The sequence below is a fragment of the Callorhinus ursinus genome, unplaced genomic scaffold (genome assembly GCF_003265705.2).
Source record: "Callorhinus ursinus isolate GAN/ISIS: 27379988/994484 unplaced genomic scaffold, GSC_fseal_2.0 scaffold14, whole genome shotgun sequence".
Lineage (NCBI taxonomy): Eukaryota > Metazoa > Chordata > Mammalia > Carnivora > Otariidae > Callorhinus > Callorhinus ursinus.
Window position 1 is genome coordinate 45890563 of NW_027397076.1, and position 10575 is coordinate 45901137.

General features: G+C 39.7%; 1 pseudogene; it reads left to right on the top strand.

Moving 5' to 3' along the window:
* The first annotated feature begins 6446 nt into the window (after positions 1 to 6446).
* On the top strand, positions 6447 to 6988 carry LOC112832628 (large ribosomal subunit protein eL31-like; annotated as a pseudogene).
* The last annotated feature ends 3587 nt before the right edge of the window (positions 6989 to 10575 follow it).

Sequence of the window (10575 nt, forward strand, 5' to 3'; positions counted from 1 at the left end):
TTAACATAACAATAAAAAAATTAAAAAAAATAATAACTGCAGTCGTTTCTATTTTTCTACTCAGGTCCTAACTGATACTTACACCTCTGGCTTTTCAGACATCCTCACACACTCTTTTAGGAGATTAAGCCCCTTCCCCGGTTGAAAATCACTGCTGTAATTAGGCTGCCCACATGTCCCAGTGTGCCTGGAACAATACTGATGCATGCCTGTTGTCCTGGCATAATTAGTAATAGTGTCATGAAATACATATAAAGGTATAGTCATCAAAACAGTATGGTACTGGCATAAAAATGGACACAGAGATCAATGGAACAGAACTGAGAGTCCAGAAATTCATGCAAAATGGTCAAATATTTGACAGGGGAGTCAAGAACACTCAATGGGGAGAGGATAGTCTCTTCAATAAGTGGTGTTGGGAAAACTAGATATTCACGTGCAAAAGAATGAAATTGGACTCCTTTCTTACACCATTGACAGAAATTGACTTGAAATGCATTAAAGACTTAAATGTAAGACCTGAAACCTTAAAAGCTCCTTGACATTCGTCTTGACCACAATTTCTTGGATATGACACCCAAAGAAACAAAAGCAAAAACAAGACTCTGAAATACCAGCAGGAGAGGGATACGTGTTCACTGCCAAAGAATCTGACAGAGAAATTATACCCAGAGCTGAGTCTCTGTGAGCAGCCCAGACATACTGTCTATCAAGCTGTAATTGTCAGGAGAAGCTCCTGGTTGGCTGGGAGATTGGCTTGCGAAGTTCAAAGTTTGCTTAGGCAATAATCAGTTACAGAAAAAAAATATTATGATGATTATTTTTAAATGTTCGAAGCTGACATGGTCTGTTTTATAATTGTGTTAAAGGAAAAATGAGTTTTAAGTCCACTATAGAAATTACATAATGGAGAGAGCAAACCACCATAAAAAATGGAGGGCAGGAAAAATGTCTTTCAAATAGAGCATTCAAAGCAAATGGATTAACTCTCATGCACAAAAAGGAAAAGTTAAAAAAAACTTTTTAAAAAGGAAGAGTTAAGCAGGGATATTTTTCAGTGATCCAATAATTTGCTGGCAACAAGATTCACAACTTAGACACTAACGAGAATTAGAAGGTCTAAGATCTATCATGTCAGTGTAATTTAAGAAAGTCAGGTATTATCATCATAAATGTTTTCTCTTTGAACAGAATACAATGAGCCAAGATCTTTAGAGTTTAATCTGTGGTTTCTCCATTATCTGTGCTGGAATGTTCCTGGACAGAGCTGGGAATCCAACCCTTCAGTGTGTCACCTAGAATTGCACAATGGGCTAGCCTTACTCAGCAAACTTAAAAACTTGTTCTGTGGGATACTAACTAGAATTTGCAAAATCTTCTCTTAATAAATGTTTATCACATCCTCCTTCCATGTGATTGGATACTGTCAGTATGTGAATGTCTTGCTGCCACTGCTGTTTCACTCCCCTGCTCCTGGTGGAGTTATACTGACTACTGGCCTAGATGCACATGATTACTTGGTCTGTGTCCTTGCTGTCTGCCCAGTGTCCTTGTACCTTGAATTTCCTAATCACATGAGCCAATACATTTTCTTTTTGCCTACGCTACTTTGAGTTGGATTTCTGTCACTGTCAAACAACGAGGCCTGACTAATGTTCCTGGTAAGCCTTGTTCAAGGTCTCTGTGGCTTTTAGTAAAATGGAGAGAGTAAAATCTTAAAAATTAACATATATTTTTTCTTGGGGAACAGATGTATGAATGTATAATTATTTTTTTTAAGTTTAGAAGGATACACATCAAACTAATAATAGTGGGTTATTTCTGGAGATAGAGTTAGGGAGCAGAATGAGGGGTTGATGATCAAAAGAGCTTTTTTTTCCCTGCAATGTTCTATTAAAAAAATAAGAATGTAGTCATAGTTGTGACTTTTAAATTAGTAATAAATAACCATTTTCAAAAGCAAGGTTCACTTTTCCTCTTCTGTACCAGCCCATTCCTGAATCATTCAGTCTTAAAGCAAGGTTAAGCCTGCACATTGGGTGGAGATGGTGGTGTGTGGCAGGAGCCACAGTGGCCAGAAAGAAATGTCAGGATCCAAACTAGTTAGAGAGGGAGTCCAGGAAGGAAGGCTGCCTGGTGTGAGATATTGGAGCCCAAAGAGGAATGTGAAGGGAATATGCACATAAAAAGGGGCACAGGGAAATTTGTTATATAGAAGGGCTTTGCTCAAATAGGTAAATCTACTAAGGAAAATGAAAACAAAAGTTTTCATGGAGAAGGGAGTAGGAAATATGGAAAAGGAGAAAACTAGAATGAACTCTGAGAAGTTGGACTGTAATTGAAGGTATCTGAGTGAAGTCAAGTTTTTCAATAGTGATAGATGATAGATGATGATAGATGATAAATAGATAGACGATAGATGATAGAGATTTTCAAATGAGTATGTTTGTGTGTATATGTGAACATCTACCTCTATTCCCTAACTCTCTCACTGAGAGGTCTTGGGAGCAGCAACATCCCAATAACCATGAAACACCTGGCACCCAGATCCTGGCTCTAAATACCATTCACCAAAAAGAAACAAGATACTGATTTCAGGGCTGATGCTGGAAAGTACGAGATAAACCTGGAATACATTTTTGTGCCAGAAAGTAAGGAATTGCTCAAAGAATGACAGGGACATGACAAATGGGCACAGAAGGTGGTTTGAAGAGGGGGCTCACTGGTTAAACAGGTGACAAAATAAATATTAAAGTTAATAGAAAAGAACCAGTGGAATAAAATGGGAAACCACGGGGTGCCTGGGTGGCTCAGTCGGTTGAGTGTCTGCCTTTGGGTCATGATCCCAGGGTCCTAGGATGGAGCCCTGCATTGGGCTCCCTGTTCAGCCTGCTTCTCCCTCTCCCTCTGCCTGCTGCTCCCCCTGCTTGTGCTTGCACACTCTCTCTGCCAAATAAATAAATAAATAATCTTAAAAAAAATAAAATAAGAAACCACAAGTCCATATTGATATTAATTAGTTAATGGGGAATAGAATATTTACATCATTACACAGTTACCTCCCCTACAAAATACTTACTAGTTACCAAGGAAAAGAAAGTAACTTTACAGGGGAGAAGTTTCTCAGACACCACCTGAATCAAGTGATGGAAGTGAACTTGGTCAGTAGTAGTACAAACTGAAATCATGCACCACCTGAAATGATACAATGAGAGGAACATAGCTTCACCTGTGTGATATTCCTGCCAAAGAAGCCTAGCCCGGATCCAGCCATGAGGAAAAAGCGTAACACATCCAAACTGGGGTGCATTCTACAGCAGAACTGGTTTGCAATCTTCAAAAGTGTTCAGGTCATGAAAATCAAGGAAAGACCAAGGAACTGTTTCAGATGAGGGCCTAAGATTAGACGGTAGTAATGTAACAATGTTAATTTCCTGATCTTGATGGCTTATGTAGAATGATGTTGCTGGTACAAAATACAACTAAAGTATTCAAGGGTGACGTGGCATCCTGTTAGCAACTTGCTCTCAAATAATTCAGGTAAAAAATAGTTTTTTATGCTGTATTTGCAGCTTTTCTGTGTGTCTGAGATATTTAAAAAAAAACAAGGTTCATAACAGAATGTACCACAAAGCAATATTTATATTATCCAAGAAATTAGTAATAGTGACTGCTTCTAGGGAGGAGAACTGGAGAACTAGTGGATAGTTCTGAGGGAAAGCTCACTTTTCATTGTACATCTCTTTTACTGAATTCTTTTTTTTTTTTACCATGTGCATGTATTTTCCATGAAGTTTTTAAAATTAAAATTTAAAAATAAATCAATAATAAATACACAGGGAAAAAATGTGACCAGAAATTCCATTTCTAGGTATGTACTTTTATTTTAAAATAATCTCTATACCCGACAAAGGGCTTGAACTCACAACCCCGAGATCAAGAGTTGCATGCTCTACCAACTGAGCCAGGCAGGCACCCCTTTTTTTAAATTAAATTAAATTATTTTTCATTTCTAGGTATGTACTAGAGAATCATTTGCACATATATACAATGAGGTTTATGGAAAGATGTTCATTGTAGTATTATTTATAATAATGGAAAATAGGAAACAAAGTTCCATTGACCTAAAAAAATGGCATATCAATTTAATGGTAAACTATGCAGAAGTTAGAAAGGACAAAGTGGACCTACATGTATTAATATGGGTGGATTGATAAAGGTATATTGTTGAATAAAAGTGTCATACTGCGGAATATGAACCATAGGATACCCTTTCCATAAAAAAAAAATTTTAACTGTACATATTCTGAGTGTATGTGTGTTTGTGAGTGTGTGTGTTAATGAAGAGCAAAGTTTTGACAGTAATGGTGTCTATCTGACAAAGGACTGGCCAAGGGGCCATGCTTTTGCTTTGTTATTTATTGCCAAATTGTTTCACAGAAATATCAAGTCAATCTATTACCCCAACAATGTACTCCTGCAAACTGAGCGAAGAAGGACATAGACCTGCCTGGTAGGAGGAAGGGAAGAAACCAGTGGGAAAAGTGTAAAACAATCTATATAAGAAAGAGCATGAGGTGGAGAGTGGGAATGGGGAATGAGGGGGGGTTAGAGGAGGGCATTTGAAATAGGGGATCAGGGGCGCCTGGGTGGCTCAGTTGGTTGGGCGACTGCCTTCGGCTCGGGTCATGGTCCTGGAGTCCCGGGATCGAGTACCGCATCGGGCTCCCTGCTCGGCGGGGAGTCTGCTTCTCCCTCTGACCCTCTTCCCTCTCGTGCTCTCTATCTCTCGTTCTCTCTCTCTCAAATAAATAAATAAAATCTTTAAAAAAAAATACTTGCTTATGTTTAAAAAAAAAAAAAAGAAATAGGGGATCAGAAGATAGAGGAAGTAGAGAGGAGAGAAGTGATCAGTCAGGGTCACTGAGAAGCCTGAAAAGCTGGGCTCCACATCCAGGGACAGAAGAGAGATCCTGGTGTTCCCTTCCTCCGTGGAAAGCCAATAAGCATGAGGAGCTGCTAACAAGTAGGTGGGATATGGAGAAGGAAACAGAGATCCAGACCGATGGCTCTGATTTCTCAAGAATTAGAAGGCAAAATTGTCGCCTGAAAGAGTGGGAGTTGAGAGGAAGGCAGGCGAGTGAACATGTGAAACAGGTGTTCAGGAATATGATGAGGAGCCTGACTGGGGACATGGAGTAGTATTGTACAGCTGAGGTCCCAACTGTGAATTTTCATTAACATGACATTAACCCCCACATATAATATTCCTCTGTCAGAGCTCAGCAGTGGGTATTATAGTAGAGAAAAAAGCCAGTGGGTTAAATCGGAACTGAGGTTTTCCTTGGCAAGTGGCTCCAAGATGTGACGGATTTTTGCTGGAGGATTTTCAGAGTGATATAGCCTTTGGGTCTGGGCTTCTACTGGTCAGGGAAGGGCTAGGAGAAAACTAAGGGCCCATTCAGGATAATATCTTTAATTAAATGCCAGTGAATCACAGATAAATTGGTGTAATTAAACTCAACAGACAGTGTAAATTAGTACAATCCTTAAAAAAGATATTTTCAGAACACTCATCAAGATCTTTCATGTTTTACCATTTGCATTAGCATTTTCACTTTCTGTAATCCAAACTTTAAAAGTATACAACTGGTGATGGGTATTAAAGAGGGCATGTTCTGCGTGGAGCACTGGGTGTTATGCACAATGAATCATGGAACACTACATCAAAAACTAATGATGTAATATATGGCGATTAACATAACAATAAAAAATTTAAAGTAAAAAAATAAATAAAAAGTATACAAATGGACAAAATATACAATTGCACAAAAATGTTCATTGAACCTTTATGTATATAGTGAAAAGTTGGTAATTACCTAAGTGGTCTGCAGTACTTTAAAAAAAATATTTACGTAGGGGCACCTGGGTGGCTCAGTCCACTGAGCGCTGGACTCTTGATTTCGGCTCAGGTCATGATCTCAGGGTTGTGAAATCCACCCCCGCATTAGGATCTCGCTGGGCACAGAGTCTGCTTAAGATTCTCTCTCTTCCTCTCCCTCTGCCCACCGCCCCCCCACCACGTGAATGCGCACACTCTCTTTCTCTTAAAAAAATTACTTATTAATAGATTATTACACAGCTATTAAATTCAGGGCATGAAAAAATAGGTATTAAAATAGGAAATTGCTTCTGTTAACTGAAAAACAGCAGGCTATAAGACTGTGTATACAGTATGAGTTCAACAACATAAACATAAGCATTATAAAGAAATCTGGAAGGAATATACCAAAATTTAAATTATAGTTATCTCAGGGCACCTGGCTGGCTCAGTCAGTAGAGCATGCAATGCCCGATCTCGGGTTTGTGAGTTCAAGCCCCATGGTGGGTGTAGAGATTTCTTAAAAAAAAAAGGGGGGGGGGCTTTCCAACCAGGGCCCGGCAGAATGGCTCCCGTGAAGAAGGGTGGCAGAGAAGAAGGGCCATTCTGCCATCAACGAGGTAGTGACCAGAGAATACACCATCAACATTCACAAGCACATCCATGGAGTGGGTTTCAAGAAGCGTGCCCCTCGGGCACTCAAAGAGATCCAGAAATTTGCCATGAAGGAGATGGGAACTCCAGATGTGCGCATTGACACCAGGCTCAACAAAGCTGTCTGGGCCAAAGGAATAAGGAATATTCCATACCGTATCTGTGTGCGGTTGTCCAGAAAACGTAATGAGGATGAAGATTCACCAAACAAGCTCTACACACTGGTTACCTATGTACCTGTCACCACTTTCAAAAATCTACAGACAGTTAATGTGGATGAGAACTAATCGCTGATTGTCAAACAAAGGTATAAAACTGCAAAAAAAAAGGTAAGTAAATAAATAAAATATACCCCAAAATTTAAAAAAAATTTTAAAAACAAATAAATCATAATTACCTCTTGTTAGGATTGTAGATTATTTTTCCTCATGTACTTTTGTAATGCACATACAAAATTTCATACATAATTTATAATTAATATAAAATACACTTTATTTTATTTTTAAGATTTTATTTTATTTATTTGTGAGAGAGAGTGAGACAGAAAAAGAGCACAAGCAGGGGGAGCAGCAGAGGGAGAAGCAGGATCCCTGCTGACAGAGAGCCCAATGCGAGACTCAATCCCAGGACCCTGGGAACGAGCCGAAGGCAGACGCTTAACCATTTGAGCCACCCAGGTGCCCCAAAATACACTTCATTTTAAAATAAAGTAATTTAACTTTTCACTTTAAAAAAAAGAAAATACAGCCAGTTCTGCTGTTAACACTTGTTTTGAAAATGTTAATTTATTCCAATGAGATTAATATGTTACAGGATAATTAGTACAAAACCCAAATTTCTCATTTGCTAATGCACGATGTCCTATGTGAACAGTAAGTGAACACAGAAACTGCATCCAGCTAAAACCAGCTGTGTAGGAATACACGCGCACATACACACATAAACAACAATCGTGAACACCTTTCCAATAATCAAAGAGAAAGCATTACCTATTAAGAACTACAGAAATGGTAGGGCGTCTGGGTGGCTCAGTCGTTAAGCGTCTGCCTTCGGCTCAGGTCATAGTCCTGCGCTCCTGGGATCGAGCCCCACATCGAGCTCCTGCTCGGCAGGAGGCCTGCTTCTCCCTCTCCCACTGCCCCTGCTTGTGTTCCCTCTCTTGCTGTGTCTCTCTCTGTCAAATAAATAAACAAAATCTTAAAAAAAAAAAAAAAGAACTACAGAAATGGCTCCCCTGTGTGGCTGGTTTAGTGGGTCCAGACACCACGACAACTTCCATTCAGCTGTCTGACAAAACCAAAAATGCAGAGAAGAAAACCATAAAAGGATTTCCAGCAGTGATACAGAGGTTAATTGAAGACCAAGTTTATACATTGGATCAGAAGTTCAATGTCTATGAATCAGCTTTTATAAATGCACGCCTCAAAGACCTATATTCCAAAGTCAGAAAATCATGTCCCAGGACTTAAGGCTCAGAAAGATGGCTTAACTGTATTGTTTAATCTCAATGCCAAACCGAAAGCAATGAGCCACACTGCTCCACATCTGGTGTTAGAACTTTCCATAATATTTCAGATAATCCTCCTTCTACCAATTACCATAACTCACAAGCCCCAGTTCCTCTACGGCAAACTTCAGGTCTTTCTCGAGGTGCCATATTTATTGCAGTATTTATGTATTTCTTGATCATTCCACATGGGCTAAACTGGGTTATCATTTTCATTAGATTCCTCTTTTTAAGAAATGCATTTTGAAAAAGATTTTCAATGTTGTCCCTAAACCCATTTCCCAATAACCCTGTGGATTACAACATGTACTTTTGCATAGTACAACGATTTCTAAGGAGCAATGTATTGAGTTACTGCAGAACTGAATGTCCCTGGATGGGAAGATACACAGTTATCATTCTGCCAAAGTGAACACACAAAGTTAATGCAATCCTATTTGGAATTCAAATTTGATTTATTTCAGATCTTGACAAATTGATAATAAAACTAATCTGCAAGGCTTTCTCAGCCTTGCCACAATTGACATTTTGGGCCAGATAAGTCTTTGTTGTAGGAGCTGTCTGTACAGTATAGGATTTTTGTAGCACCTGTGGCGTCTAACCACCAAATATCAGTAACCACCCCCTCTCCTTTGTGACAACCCAAAATGTCCCTGGACAGTGCCGAATGTCCCTTAGTGGGCAAAATTACCTCCTTAAGAACTACTGATTGATGGATGGATGGATGGATGAGACTATTTATTTTATTTAAATTCAATTAATTAACATATAGTGTACTATTAGTTTCAGAGGTAGAGTTCAGTGATTCATCAGTTGTATATAAAACCCAGTGAAGAGCTACTGATTTAAAAGAACAAATTTGGGGGTGCCCTGGTGGCTCAGTCAGTTGAGCATTTGACTCTTGATTTCGGCTCAAGTCATGGTCATGGGATCGAGCCCTGTGTCCAGCTCCATGCTCAGCTTGGAGTCTGCGCATCCCTTTCCCCCTGCTTCTCCCCTGCCCCCACCCCAGGCCTTGTAAAAAAAAAAAAAAAAGTCTTAAAAAAATAAAAATATATAAAATTAAGGGCAAATTTGGGAAGAAAGAAGGGGGAGGGGTTGCCTTATTAAATCAAAACTATAAAACTGCAGGGGTGCGTGGGTGGCTCAGTCAGTTGAGCATCTGCCTTTGGCTCAGGTCATGATCCCAGGGATCATGGAATCATGTCCTTCATCCAGTTCCCTGCTCAGCCAGGAGTCTGCTTCTCCCTCTGCCCTTTACCCCATTTGTGTGCTCTCTCTCTCTCTTTTGTTCTTGCTCTCTCTCAAGTAAACAAGTAAAATTCTAAAAAAAAACAAAAAACTACTCAGGGGCAAATGCATGCTAACTTTTATGAAAAAAGGAAAGATGACTCACAGGGTGGGCCACAGTGTCCAGAGGGTGGTGCCAAGAGCACAGAGTATGAAGAACTCAGAGCCACAGAGGATTATTCATGGGCCTTGAAACCTAAGGGAGTTTACCTGCCTGCATTTCAAAACTACTTTGTCCTGGTGACTCCTTTTTAATCCTCCATTTTCCCTCTTTTTGAGCCAGAATTTCTATAACTCTTACCTTATGCCCGTACCACCATTCGTTATGCATTGGGAACAGATAACTTCTAACTACACAAGTCCACAGACAGAGAAGAATTGTGACCAGACACCTCATCCGTACCTGGTTCCATGAGATGAGATGTCATGAGATTTGGGATTTTGGAGCTGCCGAAATTTAGATGAGATCTTGTGCTTTGAACTGAGGCGGTGAATGGGATGTTACTTTGGAGACCTTGCAATGGGGTTGCATGGATCTAGCCTGTGGGATGGACACAAAACCACAGTGATGGAAAACAAATCAATACTTGCACCTGGTATGGGTGGGTGAAGGTGGGACTCTAAAGGGAGTTTTGAGTGTGATGGAACTGTTCTATATGCTGATTGTAGTGATTTGTTCTACATCCTGATTCATAGGATACAAGAATCTTGACATGTGTTAAAATCCATGGACTGTGTACAAACAGAGAAGTTAATTATACTAACTGGTAATTTAAATAATTAAAAAAGAGAAAAGAAATGGAAGGAATAGAGAGCTCCATTAATTCAATTTATGAAGTCGTATTATCTGTGAATAATAAATACTGGAATCATCTAGAGAAAGGAAAGCTAGAATTGGGTCCAGCCTCTTATTCTTTGCTTGCTTTTTAACAGTAAGTTTCTGTCTATTCAACCTGAGCTCTCAAAGGGTAAACTTACTTTCTTCTTTTCCTGCGGTCCCACGTCCACAGTATCTGAGGTTATCAGTTGATACAGCGTATCTCCTTTGATAATACAAAGTTCTCCAAGGGGAAGGTCATAGGAAGGCACCCCTTCTCACCAGACCCTCCTGGAGGCCACTCACCAGACTCTCTGTATGAACCTTTTATAACCGTGGTCTGTCTTTTCAACCTCTGCCTATGTCCCTCTGGAGTCTAAGGAAGCCCATTGCCCTGCACTGGACCAGCCTCATAACTGAACTGTT